The sequence below is a fragment of the Procambarus clarkii genome, chromosome 10 (genome assembly GCF_040958095.1).
Source record: "Procambarus clarkii isolate CNS0578487 chromosome 10, FALCON_Pclarkii_2.0, whole genome shotgun sequence".
Classification (NCBI taxonomy): domain Eukaryota; kingdom Metazoa; phylum Arthropoda; class Malacostraca; order Decapoda; family Cambaridae; genus Procambarus; species Procambarus clarkii.
In genome coordinates, this window is record NC_091159.1 from 32,913,746 (window position 1) to 32,938,457 (window position 24,712).

Genomic DNA, 24,712 nt, shown 5'->3' on the forward strand with positions numbered 1-24,712 from the left:
GATGGACTTGGTTGGGTCACACACACACACACACACACACACACACATACACAAACACAAAGACGCTACCTAATATTTCCAGCCTGGCCACTTCTTTTGGTAATTACATACAAACACTCACAGAAAGACATACACACACACATAAACTTAAACACTCTCAAACAAACACATACTCAAAGAGCGACACACACACACACACACACACACACACACACACACACACACACACACACACACACACACACACACACACACACACACACACACACACCAGCGGCGCCACCTCCGCCAACAGATCAGACTATACCAGCCCTCCCGAGTGGCAACACTGCGGCTCCCAGCCTCCCCGCCACCATCTCTCTCTCTCTCTCTCTCGCGTCGAGCTCACACAGGCTCCTCCAGACACTCCTCTCCAGTGATCTCCCCCTCAGGAGGCTGACAAGGACCTGGAGAAGGCCACAACAACCGGGTATTGTGCGGTGGACTCATATAATAGGCTCGCGATGCCAGCCAGTGATAAATAAGAGAAGCCAGTGGTGATCGTTATGGTGTGACGCCACAGAAGACCGCTTACCCACGCCCTCAATCATAACAAAGAGGTAATGCTGGTTTTCATATCCATTTGAGATGTATATATATATATATATATATATATATATATATATATATATATATATATATATATATATATATATATATATATATATATATATATATATGCATGTGAGTATTAAAAATGTGATGAGGAAAGTGGAGTGAGAGGATTTATATGCCTGGTGCTGGTAGATGTTGTGGTAGACGTTGTGGTAGACGTGCTGGTAGACGTTGTGGTTGACGTTGTGGTTGATGTAGTGGTAGACGTGCTGGTAGACGTTGTGGTAGACGTGCTGGTAGACGTTGTGGTAGATGTGCTGTTAGACGTTGTGGTTGACGTAGTGGTAGACGTGTGGTAGACGTTGGGGTTGACGTGCTGGTAGACGTTGTGGTTGACGTAGTGGTAGACGTTGTGGTTGACGTAGTGGTAGACGTTGTGGTTGACGTAGTGGTAGAAGTGCTGGTAGACGTTGTGGTTGACGTAGTGGTAGACATGGTGGTAGACGTTGTGGTTGACGTAGTGGCCGACGTGCTGGTAGACGTTGTGGTTGACGTGCTGGTAGACGTTGTGATTGAGGTAGTGGTAGACGTGCTGGTAGACGTTGTGGTTGACGTGGTGGTAGACGTAATGGTAGACGTGGTGGTTGACGTAGTGGTAGACGTGGTGGTAGACGTAGTGGTAGACGTGCTGGTAAACGTAGTGGTTGACGTGGAGGTAGACATGGTGGAAGACGTAATAGTAGACGTGGTGGAATAAGGTGCTAGCAATAGGCGGGGTCCCCTCTGGAAAGTAGACCTGCTCAATTTTTTGTTTGTGGACTATGGCTATTTAGTGACATGGCGCTCTACATGTCCTATTACACACTGTCCACTAACAGTGGACAGTCCACTAACAAACAAGATAAAGAATTTATATATCGTTCTTTTGAAGCATCATTTAGCTAATTTTTCTACTCGTTCTAATTTGATTTAGCAAATTATCATAAAGAATCTTGTTTAACTGCCTTGGTCGTCTTGTTTTTTCTATTAAAGACTATTTTTTCATCCGCTACAAATCTAAACTAATTCTCAAAAGAGGATTGGTTACCTGGTTTAAATTTCTTTGCTGTTTAGGGAATATATATGCTTGCTGTAGTCCAAACATGTTGGGTTTTCAGACTACATTCTAGTTTTTTAAGGTAGAATAACATTCCAGATTTAATTATCTATATAGGATTGGTTTGAGAATGTCACACATTTTGTCAACCTCAGGAGCTAGTGCTTTTATATTATTTGATTAACTTTAGTATCTGATATTTCATTAACTTTAGTATCTGATATTTGTTTAACTTTAGTATCTTATATTTCATTAACTTTAGTATCTGATATTTGTTTAACTTTAGTATCTTACATTTCATTAACTTTAGTATCTGTTATTTGTTTAACTTTAGTATCTTATATTTCATTAACTTTAGTATCTTATATTTGATCAACTTTAATATCTGATATTTGATTAACTTTAGTATCTGATATTTGTTTAACTTTAGTATCTGATATTTGTTTAACTTTAGTATCTGATATTTGTTTAACTTTAGTATCTGATATTTGTTTAAGTTTAGTATCTGATATTTGTTTAACTTTAGTATCTGATATTTGATTAACTTTAGTATCTGATATTTGTTTAACTTTAGTATCTGATATATGTTTAACTTTAGATATTTGATATTTGACTAACTTTAGTACCTGATATTTGAACAAATTTTCTATTCAAAACTCATCTTTTGTTTCATCTATATTCTTTATATTTTAAAGATTTAACACGTGTTTTAACTCTTATAAAAACGTAAAATATCTGCAGATGTTTAATTTTTTTTAATAATTAGCGAAGGTCAATAGATTATAGATTTATTTATGTTTTTTTACTCATGCTTAATAACAATAATTTTTACTGCATTTAGTCGTTATAATTCAAATTATCTTAATGTAAATACCGGAATATTCCCTATGTTTGTGCCTCCAGTGAAGCTGTTAATAGTGTTTTATTAACTTTTTAATAAATTTACATTTCTTTTCATACCCAGTAAATGACAATTGTCCTCAAAGTTTCATTTTGTGTCGTTGATACTGTCTCGTGTTTATGAATCTCTTAAAGATAACTTTTGTGTTTGAGATGTGTCAATTCGTATTGTCAAAGATTCTTTGAAATGTGAGAAGAGTTGTTGTAGTAACAACTCTTTGTATAAAGGATAAGTTGTAGTAACTTATCACCTACAGACGTTTCTAATTGTTAACTCTCCTCGTTCATGAACAGTTAACTGTATCTCTTATGATTGGTTGGAGGCTTTATCATTGAACTCTTTTCAATATAATTGGTTTAATGTTGTATCGGAAATTTTTAATATCTGTAATTGGTTCTAGGTATTATCATAATTTATCTCTACCTTTTTAATTGGCTTTTGATTTAATTATGTTAACTCTCTTTCATAATTGGTTTAGGGTTGTTTTGTTATTTAACTTTGTCCTTTAAAATTAATGTTAAGTTTTATAATTAGTTAACTCCATCCCTTATGATGGTTTCCATTCCATCAGAGGCACTGCGTCCCGTTCCAAAAACCTCCGTTTTTGCTGCAAATTTTCCAAGTTTGTTGAATGTATATTCCTGTTTTAATTACATCTCGCTCAAATATAAATATGTGCAACAATCAACCCCAAAACTGTTTCTGTGATTCGCTCTCTCCTTCGCAGATGGATGCTGAGATAAAAACAGCGGTGTTGGTGGGCTCCGTGGACCTGGACGTAGAGGCCGGGCGCTCCTCCTGCGGCGACGACGCTGACGGAGAAGACAGGACGAGAAGAGGAGAAGAAGAGGATGAGGAAGGCGAAGGGGCCGCGACGTCGAAGAAGGAAACTGTGGTACTTAGATTAGGAGAAGGGAAGCTCACCGGACCCATGCGTTTCATCACCTGCTACGCTACGGTCTTCACCTTCACGGTGATGGTGGGCATCATCGTCTGGCTGCTGATCATCTCCCCGCCCTTCACCGTCGAGCCGGAGGTGTTGCCGGGGAGAGCTGGGGACCCTCAGGCCTCGCCCTCGGACGTCACGCGGACCTCCGTCTTTCCCTTCAATACGGAGACTCCAGCATTCAGCTCAGATTTCAATCAAGCTTAATTCAGTGTGGTGACTCGTGGAATTCAAGCTCCTTTAATGTGATCAAATCTTCAGTGAGAATCCTTATTTTTATTATAGTTTATATCTGAGATTTGATTTATGATTTTATATAATTGTCTTTGCATTCTTTTGATTTCAATCGTAAGCAATATGAATTAATTTTCAAGTCTAGGATGAGTAATGTAATTATCGCTATCAAATTTGAATTCATTGCAAATGATCTTATATATTAGTTTACTTTGGTTAGCATCCTAAGCAAAGTAATTTCTTAGTTTGCTTTTGGTTACAAACTAACTTTGGATTTTGGTTACTAACTTTTCAGCTGCTAACAGTGAAGAAATAAACACACACACACACACACACACACACACACACACACACACACACACACACACACACACACACACACACACACACACACACACACACACACACACACACACACACACACACATACACACACACACACACACACACACACACACACACACACACACACACACACACACACACACACACACACACATACACACACACACACACACTGTTTACCTCTCCACTTCTCATGCCATACTACATTAAGACACGAACCACACCAGCGGCCAAAGTGCCGCTCCCACATAGGGCCATGAGTACGTGACACTGATCCCGGCGGACACAGTGCTACTCTCACTCTCTACCACGCACTTACAAAGATCTTATCAATGCTGTGCTAGGCTAATTGCTTTCTCGTGACAGCTGCCCTCTTGGTCCGCTGATCAGTAGAGAAGGGGGAAGTAATTCGACAACAGTTAACTCACTGTCTTTAATACAGTTATCATCACAGTGCGTGTGCCACGCTCTCTGGCCCTTCTTCGCTGATATGCATCAAACATTGCTGTTTGCCGTTGCTTTACCGTTGCCAGGACTCAGTTATGACTCAGTTATGACTCAGTTGCTAGGTTATTACACATTTGCAAGGCAATGGGACAGCTGTTAGGTTATGATACAACTGCTTGGGGTTATGATACAACTGCTTGGGGTTATGATACAGATGGTAAGGTATGATACAGCTCCACGGGTATGACACAGCTGCTAGGTTATGATGCAGATGGTAGGGTATGACACAGCTGCTTGGTTATGATACAGCTGCTAGGATATGATTCAGATATTATGGTATGATATAGCTGCTATCTTATGACACATATGTTATGACACAGCTGCTACGTTATAACACAGCTGCTACATTATGACACAACTGCTATGTTATGACACTTTGGCGTGATAATCCTGGTCTTGTTAGAGACCACGCTATGATACACTGAGGAAACCTTCATCTGTGATGTGGTGTTAGAAAAGTCATGTCACCCTGAGCTGTGATGTAGTGTTAGAAAGGTCGTCACCCTGAGCTGTGATGTGATGTTGTAAAGGTCATGCCACCCTGAGCTGTGATGTTGATGTCAGAAAGGCCACGTCACCCTCAGCTGTGATAAGCGCTCAGAAATATCACTTCAAGAGAACTGAACTTTCAAGGACGATATGCTATGCTTTTATTTAATGGTTTTCCTCAGGAATTATTATTATTTTCCAGATATATTTCTTAATTTCACTGGAAGTAACACCATACCACAAGGAAGGCTTCCTCCCAAGCCACATTTCTCAAGGTGTTGAATAGTGCTCGCAAAGTTGTTTGTCCGATGGTGACATACGAGTGTTGTAAATATTGTGATATTTTGTGTATGTGGATCCCTTTTTATAGCAAAATCAAAGTAGTTTGTAGGTATGTATGTTAATCGGTATTGTGGAGAAGTCTGGCTCGTTCTGGTCCTGGCCGTGTAAATTCCGTGTTCAATAGTTTATGAAGAGCTTAAAATTGCCTTGATCTAACCGGGCCTAACCTAGCCTTAACCTTTCAACAAATGTGGAATCTAACTTGAAGAAACTTAACGTTTGTAAATCTGGTTCTGGATTTACACCACAATAACTCATTTACTCTAACGTAAAAATAACATAATAAACTCAAAACCTGCCTAGACAAGTATAACTGTACTAGAATCTAACGTGTCACAAATATAATAGGAATTCCTCGTCCAGAGCGTCAGACCACCAGTAATCAGGAAGTGTACAGGTAGCAACTGTACTCTCCGCGTGTTTCCTTGTCTTATACTGTAGTGTTGTTCTTGTAGTCTGAACCCGATGTGATTGAAAGCTTTAACTGATATTGTCACACTGACTCCTGGAGACATCTGCTCATATTTGCCTTTATATGGGATCAATGTGGTCTTTCCTGGACCCCCTACCCCATTCTCTCTCTCCAACCTCTAGCCCCTACAACCAGTTATTTGCCTCATGTATTCATCCCCCCCACACTATCTACCCCCCATCCTTCCCCCATCATCCCTACACCACACCACCCATCATCGCACAACACCCACCTAATCCTCCCAATCCTCTTCCCACCACCCACCTAATCCTCCCCATCCTCTTCCCACCACCCACCTAATCCTCCCCATCCTCTTCCCACCACCCACCTAATCCTCCCCATCCTCTTCCCACCACCCAACTAATCCTTCCCATCGTCTCCCCATCACCCAATCCATCAACCTCAATCCTCCGCACCCTATCCACCCCTACCCCATTACCCCCATCCCCCATTCTACCATCCATCCCGCGCCAACCCTATCGTCTCTCATCGTCCTCCCATCCCCCCCCCCCCCCATGAATCCTTACCTTTCATCCATATTCGCCGGTGTCCCCCACCATGTTCACTTGTGTTCCCTGTGTCAACACGTATCCACTCGTGTCCGTATGTTTACATTCATATTCATCACGTATCGAATCTTGAGCCTCCGCGGCACCGGTTTTGGACTACCGTGGCACTAGACTTGGGCTACCATGACATTTGTCTGGGACTACCATGGCACTAGACTTGAGCTACCCTGGCACCTGTCCTAAGCTACCATGGCAACAGGCTTGAACTATCATAGGCCATCCGTCTCGATCGACCAGGGGGGGGGGGGAAGGTCAATTTGGAAATGTTAAAACAGAAAAATAACTGATAGGAAACTAGAAGGGGTAACCGGTTGGGCCCAGGTCTGTCTGTCTCTGTGTATTTCTATCTCCTCTCTCCTTCCCTCCTTTCCCTTGTCTATTTTTGTCTCTTTCCTCCCCTTTTCCTCTCTCTCTCTCTCTCTCTCTCTCTCTCTCTCTCTCTCTCTCTCTCTCTCTCTCTCTCTCTCTCTCTCTCTCTCTCTCTCTCTCTCTCTCTCTCTCTCTCTCTCTCTCTCTCTCTCTCTCTCTGTCTCTGTCTCTCTCTTCCTCACTAAACATGTTACACAGAGTGACGTTCATCGCGAGACAGACGAAGCTCAACAGCAAGAGATTGATAAAAATCATCTATTTTAAAATTAAAACAGCAAATCCAAAGTTGTTAAAATGGCCACTGATGGCGCAACAGTCAAATATGCTGATAATGTAGACTTGTAAACAGATAACATTTTGATACCTGTAAAATCTTATATATGTCTTTTTAGAATATTTAGATTTTGACAAAACTGCTTCATCGGTATTTATATACATTTTCTAAATAATTGTGACTTTTTTATCGACTGTAACTAGAAGCGAATTAATAAAGATTATATTTAGAAAAGCTCAATTCTTTTGACAAAGGGTTGTTAATTTCAAAGGAGAAAAAGATTCAAATAATCTTTCAGTTGATGTGTTATGGGGCCAAGTAGAGAAGTGACTGTGTCTCTTATGAGTTCCTCTAGGTATTAACTATACAGTAGAATCTGATCTCTTTCGTGTTTACAGATAAAGTTAAAAACTTAGATTCAGAGGCATCTTCGAACTCTTTGATCGTACTCAGAATGAATGCTTTAAAATTGTTTCTGGTAAATTCATTGTGATTTCATATAATTTAGTGCGTCAGCTGTTTGAACACTCATTTCTGAAATATTATTACTGAATGTTATCTGCACTACCACCAAGAATATTTACTGTACCTTATCTATGTTAAATATTTAGACCTTGCCAATTTATTACTACAAAATATATCTTGGACAAAGTGGATTTATTTATGAGATCGAATGTAAAACCTTTTATCAGATTTATTCCAACCTTGCAATGGTCTTAACAAAGTAAAAATATTTGAACTAATTACATTTATAATGTGAACTAGAATATAATTTATTAATTTGTTTTAAGATATATTTTTAAATGGGAAAATTTATCATATTATTATGTTTTTTTCTATATTGCAAAACAATATCGTGTAAATATGCCACCTGTGTTTACATGTTTAATTGATGTGAATATCACCATAATTATTTCTACTCTGTTTTCATTACCTTTTTGTGATAATTGAGGAATTATGACGTTTGAATTGGTGTCTTGGTGGTAATCTGAACTTGTGGAAGCAGAAACACACACAGACACACACACAGACACACACACACACGCACACACACACACACACACACACACACACACACACACACACACACACACACACACACACACACACACACACACACACACACACACACACACACACAAATACACACACACACACACACACACACACAATCACACGCACACACAAACACACACTTGCATCTAAAAATTCTATTATTTTCATAAGTCCTAAAATTACATATTCCTTATTTATTTGTGTACGAAAATCAAGAGGGTTACTGAATACAATTCACATCAATATTAACTCATTAAAACAAACTTCATTAGAATATAACTTTATTTTTTGTACAAACATATGCAATTTTTACTAAAAATTTTATACAGAGAAAAAAGTGCCAATATTTGTGTATTGTAATCAAACGTATTCTATTAGTGTATCATGTTCTGTGTATATATACAAAACTGTACATTTGTATAGTTTAGTCATGTAGTTTTCCTCTATACACGGTGAATATTTATGTGTATGTATACATGTCATGTGCCTTTGTTTGATTGAAATTGTATATGTTGTGTTGTGATGTATTCAATTTAAATCAATTCTCTGTAATATACTGGAATAAACTTGAATGAACTGTCTGAATGATATATTTCTAGTTCCCTATTCATACTAAACTATTAATGTTTTCAGAATGATAATTGATGTATTGTTCCATCTTGGTTCTTTTTGTGTGTACACACCTAGTTGTACTTGCGGGGGTTCAGCTTTGGCGCTTTGGTCCCGCCTCTCAAGTGTCAATCAATCAACTTTTTTTCCACACACACACACACACACACACACACACACACACACACACACACACACACACACACACACACACACACACACACACACACACACACACAAAGGTCATAGCTCAAATAGAGAGGAAGATCTGGGGGTTGATATCACACCGAACCTGTCCCCAGAGGCCCACATCAAAAGTATATCATCAAAGGCATATGCTAGACTGGCCAGCATAAGAACTGCCTTTAGAAACTTGTGTAAGGAATCGTTCAGGACCCTGTATACCTGTATAATAGGTATGTCAGACCAATCCTGGAATATGCAGCTCCAGCCTGGAGTCCATATTTAGTTAAACACAAGACAAAGTTAGAGAAGTTTCAGCGGTATGCCACCAGACTTGTCCCGGAACTGAGAGACATGAGCTACGAAGAAAGGCTGAAGGCGCTGAACCTCACGTCCCTGGAAAAACAGAAGAGTAAGGGGTGACATGATAACCACCTACAAAATTCTCCAAGGAATTGACAGGGTGGACAAGACGAGCTCTTCAGCATAGGTGGAACACGAACAAGGGGACACAGGTGGAACTTAGTACCCAAATGAACCACAGAGATATTAGAAAGATTTTTTTTCAGTGTCAGAGTAGTTAGTAAATGGAATGCACTAGGAAGTGATGTGGTGGAGGCTGAGTCCATACACAATTTTAAATGTTGATATGATAGAGCCCAGTAGGCTCGGGAATCTGTACACCAGTTGATTGACAGTTGAGAGGCGGGATCAAAGAGACAAAGCTCAACCCCCGCAAGCGCAAATAGGTGAGTACAAATAGGTGAGTACACACACACGCACACACACAGTAAGCAGCCCGTAGCAGTTGCCTAGCTCCTTGGTACCTATTTACTGGTAGATGAACAGGTGAATCAGGGTGAAAGAAACTCTGCCCATTTGTTTCTGCTATCGCCGCGGATCCTTCCCCGGACTCTAAGATGAAAAATCCCGAGAGCATTCCACTCACCCACTAGGCCCCCCCCCCTGGTGGCTCTAACCCTGTGTGTGTGTTTGGGTGTGTGTGTGTGTGGGTGTTTATATGTGTTTGTTTTTATACAAGTATTAACACCATGGTTCCAGTTCTGAACCGCTGGTTATATATTATAGGACCACCAGATCCTCTTGCTACACATCAAAATTTATTTTGGAACTGCAACTCATTTCAGATCTTAATTTCTTATTGTGCTTAAGACCTATCCGACGCTGGAGTTGATTACTTTAATTCAGTAATTAAAGTCTTCACAATAGTGTACTGTCTAATGAGTGAGGGTGACGCTGGCAGTTAAAGGGACCAGGGACAGTGGCAGTGACACTCAGAGAGTTTCACAACCTCTGTACCAAGAATTAACTCCGGGTCGTGCTTAAAATAAACACCACGGATTTCATTGTCACCTGAAAGGAGTTGATTTCTGCTTTTGATACTGGTTAAGTGAGAACATTTAATTGCAAAAATGAGTCAAAAATACATTTATATATGATTAGAACTTGCATATTTTTCACTATGTTTGGCGGAACCCCTAGTTACCTTGGGGTTCCGCGGAACCCTTAGTGGAGAAACGCAAAGTTCATTAAGTACACTCCGGACTTTAGTTCAGCAACCACAAGCTTTCTGCTCTTTTAGAAGACCCTTCTCAAATCCCTTTGACTCCTCTGAGGTTCTAGTAAACATCTTTACCCTTTCATTCTGCCCCTTTTCATGGTGATCCTATTGTCTTATCTCTTCTCCAGCGTAGTGAGGTCTGTCTTACTCCTAATACCTCATAACGCAGCCCTTCATATTCAGAGACAAGTCTCGAAGCAAAACTCCGAGATTTTTGTTTAGCTCCATCTGAGTTTATTATGTGAAAATGTACATTACAGCTTCTTATTTGAGTAGTAAGTTGTTTTCAGTGCTTGAAGATTTGTCTTACCAAGTTGCAGAAAGCCACGTGGATATATGAGAGCGTAGAATATACAGCTGAGAATCCCTAGTAAATGTTTACCAACTCTGACGAGGTCTGTGTTGTCTTCAGTTTTAAGTTATTTCATATCTCACCTTTGCAGTTACCTCCGCCTCACTGTGTTTCTTGTGCCTGAGGTATCTGCACGCCCGTTCACAATCTGCTCACCTTATACTTATTTAGAACGAAATCAGGCAGCCATTTATCAGATTAGTGTATTTTGTGTATATTAATTATAATATAATTATATTATGCATTTTGAAAATAATTCCTTTGTTTCAATTTTCTCTTCAGATTTCACATCGACGGCGAACACTGCCAAGTAGAATCCAGCCTCTCCTGTTACGTTCCTGGCATATATGAGATAACGTAAGTGATAGAGTGCTATCTCTATCTCTCTATCGATAGAGTGCTGTCCATGTAGTGCTCTCAAGCTTCACCCTCACTTTACTTTCCTCTTCCTATTATTCTGCCGTGCTATAATTTTCTTGATGGGGTAGTTAGACAAACCCTCAACGTCCCTTCAATGAGACAGTGACGTCGTGTTGATACGAAATTGATCTCTTCCATGTTTTTTACTATTATCATACAGTATCAAACAGTTATCATACAGTATATAAATACTAGCGACGCAGAATTGGAGGTTGTCGTTTACTTGTTCAGCCCTCTTTCTAAAATACAGGTAAACCTTCAATCACATCCTATTTATTAGGCAGCTCTCTCCTCTCTCCACCATGCTTCCCAGTTATCAGGAAGCTTTCTCCCCTCGCCACTTGTCTCCTAGCTACCAGGAGAGTTCTCTCCCCTCCTCTATTGTTTTCCTGTTAACAGGAAATTATTTTTCTGTTATTATCTCTCTCTTCTTCACCTGCCTCCCACTTATCAGGAAGCTCTCCATCGAAATCATGGAGCACTCTCCTTTCTCTATCTGCCTTTAAGGAATCAAGGAGCTCTCTTCCTTCTCCATCGAAACGCACTATATTATAGAGAGAAGTTTGATCAGTATCTCAGCACTGTGTTTTCTAGTGAGTCAGTATGTCTTCCTTGTCTCCACGCTCCTTCTCCAAATTACCCGCTCCCCATTAACCCTCCCCATCACCTCTCACTTCCTTTCTTTACTTCCTTTCTACCCTCGTTTCTTCCGCTCTCCCTTTCCCTTCAACAATTCTAAATGCTAGATCTCAAGCAAGCGCTCACTCTCGCGCTTACGTTTGCGTTCACTCTTAGTGAAATTTCCTGTCACTCTGGCACACTTTCATGTTCACAGCTCACTCTGATGCACATATTCTTGCTCATAGCTTACTCTAGCTCTCGCTTTCATAGCTTATTGGGACGATTACCCTCGCGTTCATAACTCACTCTGACCAACACATCCCTGTTCACAGCTAACTCTGACCAACACATCCCTGTTCACAGCTAACTCTGAAACACATATTCACGTTCATGAAAGAGTGTTTTCACTCATTCACTCGCAAACTCACTCTGACGTTCACGTTTTTATAGCACTCAGAAGCTCTTTCAAAGTGTAATTGCTCATCATCATGTTCTTTTCATCTACGCCCTCTTCCATAACGCTTCCAACTCACAATCACTCTCATGCTAAACATCAAAGTCACTCTCGCACTAGCCATCATATTCATTCTCACACTAATCATCATATTCATTCTCACACTAGCAATCATGTTCAACCTAACAAGAACCACCATATTCACTCCCTAACTAGCCATCATATTTACTATCACACTATCCATCATGTTCAGTTGCACACTAATCATAATATTCACTCTCACACTAGTCATCATAATAACTCTCACACTTGCTATCATATTCACTCACATTGGCCATCATATTCACTTCCACACGAGCCATTATATTCATCATCACACTAGCAATCATATTCACTATCACTCTAGCCATCATATTCACTGTCACACTAGATATAACATTCACTCTCACACTAGTCATCAAAATCTCTCACACACTAGCCATCATATTCAATCTTACACTAGTCATCATATTCACTCACACTGACCATCATTTTCACGAATAATTGTCCTCATCATAACGTTTATACTCATTTTCATATGAACTAATTTTCACTCTCATTCTCAAGATGACTCGTGCGTTGCTCACATCCCAGTACTCGTCCTTATTCTCGTAAACACAACTCGTCATTCTTAAATCCACCCTCATGTTCGTGCATACATACACAATAACAAACATACACGAGAACACTCATACTTATGATAATCTTTTCACCTTCGCTCATGCATCTACGCACATTGAAGCTCACACAGACACTGAGGAGTCTATTCCTATACTTGCTACCCCTTTTGCACTGACAAACTCATAAATATTGATGCATAAGCTCAAGCTCTCATTAGAGAACACCATCATACACACTCACCCTCGTTTGTACTCACAAACAAATGTGAAAACACTGGCACTCTCACACTGGCACTCACATACTGGCACTCACACACTGGCACTCATACACTAAGCTTTAAATGTAGACATAACAGACCACATAAAGCTCAGGAACCTGTACTCCAGTCGCTAAATGAGAGAGAGGCGGGAGCCAAGACCCGTGGCTCATCTACATCAAATACAACTAAGTGAGTATAATTGAGAGAGAACAGTCATGCCAAAAGGTAATCAAATGTTTTGGGCATACACCGTAGAGTTTCACCCTGATAAGTTTCTTACTTTACATTAAACCTGTTCAATTTCCAAATAACAGACTGCTTTCGCCCACCATACTCTGCTATATTAGCACATCAAAGTTCACTAGACACATCACAGTTAATTAGACACATCCCAGTTTACTTGCTACATCAAAGTTCACTAGACACAACATTGTTTAGTAGACACATCACAGCTCACTAATCACATCACAGCTCCTTAAATATATTACCGTTCACTATTCACATCACATTTCACTAGAAATATTAAAGTTCACTAGACGCATCACAGTTCACTAGACATATTACAGTTCATTAGACATATCACAGTTCATTAGAAAACATCACAGTTCACTATACACACTATAGTTCCATAGACACATAACAGTTCAATAGACACATCATAGTTCACTCGACACATCACAGTTAACCATAAACATCACAGTTCACTTGACACATCACAGTTAACCATACACATCACAGTTCACTTGACACATCACAGTTTACTAGACACATCACAGTGCCTCATCACGAACAAGGGGACACAAGAGGAGACTGAATACCCAAATGAGTCAAAGTGACGTTAGAAAGAATTTGTTCAGTGTCAGAGTAGCTAACAGGTGAAATTCATTAGGCAGTGATGTGGTGGAGGCTGACTCCCTACATAGTTTCAAATGTATATATGAAAGGGCCCAGAAGGCTCAGGAACCTGAACACCAGTTGATTGACGGTTGAGAGGCGGGACCAAAGAGCCAGAGCTCAACCCCCGCAAACACAACTAGATGAGTACAGTTCACTAGGCACATAACAGTTCACTAGGGACATCACGGTTCACTAGGAACATCACAGTTCACTAGTCACATCACAGTTCACTAGGGACATCACAGTTCACTAGGGACATCACAGTTCACTAGGGACATCACAGTTCACTAGTCACACCACAGTTCACTAGTCACATCACAGTTCACTAGTCACATCACAGTTCACTAGTCACACCACAGTTCACTAGTCACATCACAGTTCACTAGGCACATCACAGTTCACTAGTCACACCACAGTTCACTAGTCACATCACAGTTCACTAGTCACACCACAGTTCACTAGTCACATCACAGTTCACTAGGCACATCACAGTTCGCTAGGCACATCACGGTTCACTAGTCACATCACAGTTCACTAGTCACACCACAGTTCACTAGTCACATCACAGTTCACTAGGCACATCACAGTTCGCTAGGCACATCACGGTTCACTAGTCACATCACAGTTCACTAGTCACATCACAGTTCACTAGTCACATCACAGTTCACTAGTCACATCACAGTTCACTAGGTAAATCACAGTTCACTAGTCACATCACAGTTCACTAGTCACATCACAGTTCACTAGTCACACCACAGTTCACTAGTCACACCACAGTTCACTAGTCACACCACAGTTCACTAGTCACATCACAGTTCACTAGTCACACCACAGTTCACTAGTCACATCACAGTTCACTAGTCACATCACAGTTCACTAGTCACATCACAGTTCACTAGTCACATCACAGTTCACTAGTCACATCACAGTTCACTAGTCACATCACAGTTCACTAGTCACATCACAGTTCACTAGTCACACCACAGTTCACTAGTCACACCACAGTTCACTAGTCACACCACAGTTCACTAGTCACATCACAGTTCACTAGTCACACCACAGTTCACTAGTCACATCACAGTTCACTAGTCACATCACAGTTCACTAGGTACATCACAGTTCACTAGTCACATCACAGTTCACTAGTCACATCACAGTTCACTAGGTACATCACAGTTCACTAGTCACATCACAGTTCACTAGTCACATCACAGTTCACTAGGTACATCACAGTTCACTAGTCACATCACAGTTCGCTAGGCACATCACAGTTCACTAGTCACATCACAGTTCACTAGTCACATCACAGTTCGCTAGGCACATCACAGTTCACTAGTCACATCACAGTTCGCTAGGCGCATCACGGTTCACTAGTCACATCACAGTTTACTAGGCACATCACAGTTCATTAGGCGCTTCACAGTTTGCTAAACATATCACAATTTACTAGGTTCATCTAACATATATGTGGATTTCATGTTATCGATAGCTACTATGCACTCTCAATGCATATATAACACACACACAAACACACACGCACACACACACACACACACACACACACACACACACACACACACACACACACACACACACACACACACACACACACACACACACACACACACAAAGGGACCGGTGGCTGACTGGACAGCACGCTGGACGCGTGATCCTGTGGTCCCGGGTTCGATTCCCGGCGCCGGCGGAAACAATTGGCAGAGTTTCTTTCACCCTGATGCCCCCTGTTACCTAGCTGTAAATAGGTACCTGGAAGTTAGTCAACTGACAGGGGGTGCTTCCTGGGGTGTGTGCGTGTGGTGAGAGGAAAAAAAAGTAGTTAGTAAACAGTTGATTGACAGTTGAGAGGCGGGCCGAAAGAGCAGGGCTTAACCCCAGCAAGCACAACTAGGTGAATACAACTAGGTGAATACACAGATACATTTATATATATAAATATGTATATACATGTGTGTGTGGGAATACATTTACACATTTATCCAAACTATTCCAAGCATAGTTTGTCTCTCCTCAGAACCACTTTCCACTACTTCACTTTTTCCCCTCTCCCCATATCCCAAACCTTCCCTCTCCTTCCGTGCCACCATTTCCTCCCACTTCTCCCTATCCTGCCCCCTCCCCACTCCCACACAGACACACCGACCAGCGCGTACACGCTGGCACTCCCTCTCTAAGCTTTAAAACTAAATATGACACACCCAGATAAGATCTGGAACCTATACTCCAATCAATAAAGCGCTGAGAAGCGGGATCTAAGAACCGTGGCTCATCTCCATCCTATACTACTAGATTGCTATAATTAGGCTTATACTTGCTGCTAGCAGCTGCGTCCAACAGCCTGGTTGAACAGTCCAGCAACCAGTGGGCTTGGTCTGAAATCGGGCTGCGTGGACGTTAAGCCTCGAAATCATCTTAAAGGAAGGTGATTACACAAATTTCTTGGACATACTGCAATGTTATGTATTGAAGCCGAAGACTTTTTGTTCGATCAGTAAGTTATAATGTTAGTAATTTTTTGCATTTCCTATAACAGACTACCTTGGCCCACAATATTTAGCATATATTTAGCATATATAGTCCATATGCCACCGCACAATTCACTATTCACTTCACAGTTCCCTGCATATCACAGTTGACTAAGCACATCGCACCTTACTAGGCACATCACATTTCACTAGAGATATTTCCTCAGAGATATTAGAAAGAACTTTTTTATTGTCAGAGTGGTTGACAAATGGAATGCACTAGGAAGTGATGTGGTGGAGGCTGACTCCATACACAGTTTCAAGCGTAGATATGATAGAGCCCAGTAGGCTCAGAAACCTGTACACCTGTTGATTAACGGTTGAGAGGTGGGACCAAAGAGCCAGAGCTCAACCCCCGCAAGCACAATTTGGTGAGTACAATTAGGTGAGTATATTTCACTAGACCCGACACAGTTGGCTAAGCAGGTAACAGTTCACTAGGCACATTACTATTCACTAGTCACATCACAGTTCACCAGGCACATCCCAGTTCACTAGGCACATTAGGTTCCCAAGACACAACACAGGTTATTAGAGACATCATTGTTAACTAGGCCCATCACAGTTCACTAGGCACGTAACATTTCACTAGGAATATCACAGATCACTAGGCACATTATGGTTCACAAGACACATCACAGGTCACTAGACACATACCAGTTCACTAGACACATCACAGTTCACAATAAAAATCATAGTTCTCTAAGCTCATTAGCTCTCACTATAACACATCTCTAGACACAAAAGACACATGTAAGTTCAATAGGAACGTCACAGACTACTTCACACACCTCTGTTTACTATTCATATCATATTTTACTGGACACATCACAGTTTAATGGACACATCACAGTTCACTGGACACATCAAAGTTTAAACGGCACATCACAGTTCACTTGACAAATACATATGGGGGTTCTTCCACCATTCCCAATCAGTAAAGATAAAAAAAGACATCAAGGGGACAGAAAGCAAGATGCAGTTGCCCTTGCTAGGCAAGGTTCCAAACCCACTACTGTAGCCCTCCAACCCACTGTTACTGGTGGGTTGGAGGGTTACAGTATACCTCAACAGATATACTGTCACTGTTGACAGTATACCTGTTGAGGCAACACCTGGTCAGTTCTCTCCTCCCGTGAGAATATTATCTTACCTGTGAGGGAACATTCATCAGTTTGCTCATTGTCAAGTGCCACGTCTGCTTCCACTGATGATGTAATCCCACCTCCACTCTGTTGTCAGTGCTCAGGTGCCCTCATGTATACACGAACTGATCTCCCTCTGTCTTTATCTTAAGCTTATTATCTCACGAGACTAACCAGTCCGGGTTTTCTGTCGCTCTCTCGATGTGAAATGGGGTCCAAAGTGGCAAGAAGTAACTCTTATATCATAAAAATAACGCATTTAATTCACCAGAAATAAACAAATTGCCATCTAAGTTCACATTCGTTTTCTACACTTCACCCCATCCATACATCCTGTCTGAAGCCAACTGAAAGGATTGCAGTTTTTTATCCACATCTATCTTTAAATATTCCAGGTCAACAACATCTACCTCTCCTGGACAGGGAGTAAGATTTTGTTCAAATGAGCTCACATAGCTGCACAAGTATCCCAGCATTAATACTTGCCAAAAACGTCAGTACACATTATATCCTACAAAATAACATCTAAATTTTATATCATCACCATTACATGACATAATTATACTTTATAAAGTTCTGTTAATACATGTCCATCCACAAAGCAGTGGAGCCTTGTTATTTATTTAGCTATCCCAGTAATACTGTGCTCTGGCTCAAATGGCATCTTCTTTGCCTTTTGGTGGATATAGCTTGATATTTAAGATCAATGACAAGATTTAATGACAATGGAAAACATGTTAAACATCTTCCATCTTCTAATGCGTCATTCACGCGCCTTCTACACGATGTACAAAGGCAAGAGATATAGCTATATGTGTATCCTAAATCCACAGTGGGTCCCAGATCGGCCATCTTATCATCGCCTGGCTCCTGTCCTCCACTGTCGCTCAAGTATATCGTGTGATACTTCTTTAGACTCATCATTCGTAACTGATGAAGACATATGATGATGCATCCCAGAACAGGAACGTTCGGTTCGCGATCTGAGTGTGTGGGGCTTGTCTGACGACAAAATATCTCTCTCAACGAGTCGTAATCATCCTCTCTAATTGCGGTCTTATTCTAAACAACGGTGACTCAAGTAGGTGGGCTTGAATCAATCTCTCTCCCCCTCCATCCCTCTCACCCCGTCCCTCTCCCCTCCTCTGCCGTCTCCAGCCCTTCTACTCGACTTCTCTTCTTCATTTTCCCTCTACTCTCCTTCCCCTGCTTATCAACTCTTCCCTTTCATAAAATATAATATTAAGAAGCGAAGAAACGGCTTTATGTGCGTTACGTTAAGTAATGTACTGCGGTTATACCCAGCTAATGCTCTGCTTCACCAAACATAACAAAAAACATATTTAAACCTCAATATCAATATGGGGAAACACGTGTATATTAAAAAAGCCAAAGTTAAAACAGAAGTTATTTTAATAAAACAAAATAAAAATAGATTTAACGCCTGCAATAAAACTGCCTTTATACACGTTATTTAGAAGGCAAAATAAGGTGAAATCATAAACACTAATTTCAACTTAATTTCAAAACCAACAAAGAACAACAACAAAGTATAAGGGTAAAGTGCTGCAATATATATATATATATATATATATATATATATATATATATATATATATATATATATATATATATATATATATATATATATATATATATATATATATATATATATATATATATATATATATATATATATATATAAACCCAACACAACAACTTTTATTGAACTGCCATGGCAATTCACTAAGACTTAAGAGGTGCTTCTCCAGACGAGCGTCTCTGCTGACTGACTAGTCCGGCTCACTTCTGCCTGACGTCAACTAGTGTGACCACCTGGCGGACAGGTGGAGTGATGGCGAACACTTCCGTCTCGGTGGTTACACAACGTGTCCGCGCAAAGCTTGGTGCGCAAACAAACGAACATAGACTGTTACACAATATATGATACATTATATTTTGGAATATACACATGGAAAGTTTACATGATCTGAATGGACGTAGTTATCGATGACTGCTTAGGAGAAGCCAATACCCGTGTAATGAGGGTAATTATGTGACATGTGTTTAAGGGAATTATTCTTTGTGATGACGAAAACGTCTTTGTGCATCTCCACCAATATTTCATACGACAAGAATTCAATCAGTGAGAATTTTATGAGGGTGGAGGTGTGAATAACTAAAATTATTTCTTAAATCATATAATCTAGGAGGACCCTGACCAGCCTATATCCTTCCCGTATTCCAGACCATTTTCCAGAAAAATTTAGGAAAAGCTAGCAACTAGCTTGTGGCGTCCAAATTTGAACAGACATTCGAACATATAGAACAGACATACATTCTCTCGTATAGTATCGATGTATACTATTAGATACATACGTGATATTCCACGGTAAATTCAAAGCATATGTATATATAAAGTTTACTCCATGTTAAGCACAGAAATAATGCATTGCATGTAGGTACAGGATGTAACAAAACACTGTTCTAACAGAACAGAAAAGAATGTCTAAATTCAATGTTATATTTTTTCTCTCTAAATGTGTCTCTCTTCGTTTTATGTGAAATCAATTGCCAATGCTTCCAGATCTCGTAATTCTGGCAACGTTAAACAAATAAAAATAGATTAGCTTAGAAAACACTTTGGTTAATTGAGGGTTCCAGAAATCTGCAATCAATCACGAAATTTTGGATGGTCAATCAGAGGTTCAATTTGGCCCTCTGATGAAGTAAAATAAAATAATTACAAACTAAAAAATAATCCCTATGAGAAAGGAACTTTTTTAAACTCTGTGTATTACCATGACTTACTCCATGCATATATATAGCCATCTTAATATTATTTATGTATATATTCTTTTGAGTTAATTATTTTTTAATATATTCTACATACTATTTGAAACCGAATTTTTATTAAAACTGTTAATTTTATTATTATTATAATTATTATTATTATTATTATTATTATTATTATTATGGTTTGTTCAAGATTTTTATATATATTGTGATAAATACAATGGGACCAGACCTAATCTCACGATGGCTGCTGAACAGACTGCAGACGCCCTTTATCACATGGAATCTAACATTTTTATTAAATCGTTTGACAAAGAAATCTCCCAAGATTCTATAAAAATGCAAACGTATCCCCAAACGTATTCATAAAAGGCAAGAGAAAGAAGGCAATAAATTACAGACTGGAGTTATTGACAAGTGGACCGAACATGAAACAAAAGGTCACCATGGATTTCTAATGGGAATATCGTGTCTGACAAACTTGATTAAGTCTTATGTCAGGGTTACTAAATTACGAATGGAAAATGCATCTGAGTTTGCTGTATTTTCCTGGATTGTCAATTACCTTTTCACAGTAACCCACTTAAAGGGCTGGTGTACGAGATGGAGAAGCGGGCTGGGAAACCTATAAAACATTGGACTGTACATTAAAAACATAAAAATAAAAACACAATTGTCATAGTCGGAAAGCAGGTTTCAAGCTGGAGATATGCAACAAGTCATGACCCCCACAAAGCTCTGTCCTGGAATCGCTGCTGTTCCTGATATATATGAAGGACCTACCCGACCGAGTGAGCTCGTACATATGAAGGACCTACCCGACTGAGTGAGCTCGTACATATGAAGGACCTACCCGACTGAGTGAGCTCGTACATATGAAGGACCTACTCGACTGAGTAAGCTCGTACATATGAAGGACCTACCCGACAGAGTGAGCTCGTACATATGAAGGACCTACCCGACTGAGTGAGCTCGTACATATGAAGGACCTACCCGACAGAGTGAGCTCGTACATATGAAGGACCTACCCGACTGAGTGAGCTCGTACGTATGAAGGACCTACCCGACTGAGTGAGCTCGTACATATGAAGAACCTACCCGACAGAGTGAGCTCGTACATATGAAGGACCTACCCGACAGAGTGAGCTCGTACATATCAATGGTTTTACATTACGCAAAGCTGATGAAAAATTTACAATGAGAAGACGACTGCAAAAAGTTGCAGGATGACCTTGACGAACTCCAGGAGTCGTCAAACTATTACAATTCATCCCAAACAATTGTACAATAATGAAGATATGAAAAGAAGAGAGGAGACAAAAAGGCATCTAAACCATAAGGGAAGCAAACTAAAGGAATCAGAAAGAGAGAACGATCTGGGAGCGGATAAAGTTCCAGCACTAACACTAGAGGCCCACATAAACAGAATAACATCGGAAGCATATGACATGTTGACAAATATAAGATATTTCAGAAAGATAAATCAGGACTCCTTCAAGGAGTCCTGATTTATTTCATCACCACAACCGTTTAGTCCACCACAACCATTTAATCTACCTCTACATTTAGTCTACCTCACCATTTAGTCCACCACACCATTTAATCCACCACCACCACCACAACTACCACCCCCACGATCACCACGATCCCCACCACCACCACGATCACCTATACGACCACCAACACCATTACAATCACCACGACCACCACCACCAACAACAACATTTATTAATGGTCTAACATTTATTAGACCATTATTGGCTTATGCAACATTTGAATGGAATCCACACCTTTAAACCATAATGCCAAAACTTTTAATTATACAAAGGTTTCCAACAAGATTGATGCTAAAAACGAGAAGGTTTAGCTGCGAAAATAGGCTAATGAATGTAAATTTTTAAACTCTTGAATAAATAATGTACAAACAGGATATTATCACAACATACAAAATACTGAAGGGATTATACAAGGTGGACAAGGACTGCGTCTTAAAATTTAAAGAATACAAGACAAGAAGACACAGGTGGAAAATGGGAACACAAATAAGCCGAAGGGATGGATCCTGTACAGATAATCCACAAGTGAAATGCACAAAAAGAAGAAGTTAAGGAAGCCACCTCCATCTACAACTTTAAAGCCAGTTACGACAAAGTATTTGAAGGGCGGAATATCTAAATTGTAACGCAACAAGTACAACCAGGCAAGTAAGTAAGGCATAAAGAGCTAGACCTCACTCCCCAATAGACACTGTTAGGTTAGTACCACACAACCACCACCACAATCACCACCACCACAACCACAAACATCATCACCACCACCACCACCACCACAATCACCACTACCACAACCACAAACATCATCACCACCACCACCACCACCACAATCACGACTACCACTACCACTACCACAACCACCACTACCACAACCAACACCCCCAGAACCATAATCACAATCACTACCACCACAACTACCACGAACACCACCAGTAGTAGTAGGCATCCATCAGTCTCAGGAGACTATGGAGTTGCGCTCTGGTTGTCGGTCTGGAGTGGCCTCACCAGGGCGCAAAGCTAGGGTAGGTTGATTCGGGGGAGAAGCTGTTACCCATGCAGCTGGGTAACAGCTCCACCTCAACCACTACAACCACCACCATCATCACTACAACCACCACCACCACCACAACCACTACAACCACCACCATCATCATTACAACCACCACCACCACGACAAGTCACCACCACCACCTCCAACACAGCCACCGCCACAACAGTCACCACCACCACCACAGCCACAACCACCACCACAGCCACAACCACCACCACAGCCACAACCATCACCACCACCACAGCCACCACCACCTCCAACAACAGTTCCATGGTTCAGAATAACAAGGCAGTGTTTGAGGTAAACAGTGCAATCTAAAGAAGAAAACTTTGGGATTCCGACGCTCAAACCACTACCTAACTGCCAGGCGAAAATAATCTTTACTTCCAGATTACAGAAAGATGATATTTCAGCAGCCAACACATGAGGTTTGCTCCTTTCTTTCATATATCAATTAGGATTATGAATACGCTGAGCTCCCGGAAATAGACCTATGAGATACACATTTTTTTTATTTCGGAAAATTATATATATATATATATATATATATATATATATATATATATATATATATATATATATATATATATATATTTATATATATTATATATATATATATATATATATTATATATATATATATATATATTATATATATATATATATTATATTATATATATATATATTATATATATATATATATATATATATATATATATATATATATATATAATATATATATATATATATATATATAATATATATATATATTATATATATTATATATATATATTATATATATATATATATAATATATATATATATATATATAATATATATATATATATAATATATATATATATATATATATAAAATAACCACATGTGAAAAATAGAAAATGCTTAACGCGTTTTCGGCTAATTCGCCTTCATCAGAGCAAGGTAGGTAGAATAGATTCTACTTTGCTCTGATGAAGGCGAATTAGCCGAAAACGCGTTAAGCATTTTCTATTTTTCACATGTGGTTATTCTGCATACTTGGATCAGTGTTTTTGTGATCATTGTTGCGCATATATATATATATATATATATAGTGACGGAAAAGTGTTGGAGTGTTGAGGTTCGGCAGTCCTCCAATGGCAGGTGTCAAAGCCTGGTCACACTTTAAACAAAATATAGACCGCTTGCCTGTTGTCTGTGATAAGTTAGAGGGAGGAACACGTAAAACACAAAATATGAACAATGAAACTTTAATATATTTATTTTAAACAAATGAAAATAAAGACAAATCTCGGGAAGTTAAATTACGGTTAAATAATAAAGAAAATTCAAAGACAATGTGAAATACAAAATACAATGTTAAAATGGTGCTGAGAATATCGGCTATGGCTGAAA

At 39.7% G+C, this 24,712-nt stretch overlaps 1 long non-coding RNA gene across 1 annotated transcript; it reads left to right on the forward strand.

The window, feature by feature from the left end:
- Positions 1–313: 313 nt before the first annotated feature.
- Positions 314–8,775, forward strand: LOC138363035 (uncharacterized). The gene is made up of 2 exons (XR_011227990.1): positions 314–599; positions 3,319–8,775. It is a non-coding gene; the product is annotated as an uncharacterized lncRNA (long non-coding RNA).
- The last annotated feature ends 15,937 nt before the right edge of the window (positions 8,776–24,712 follow it).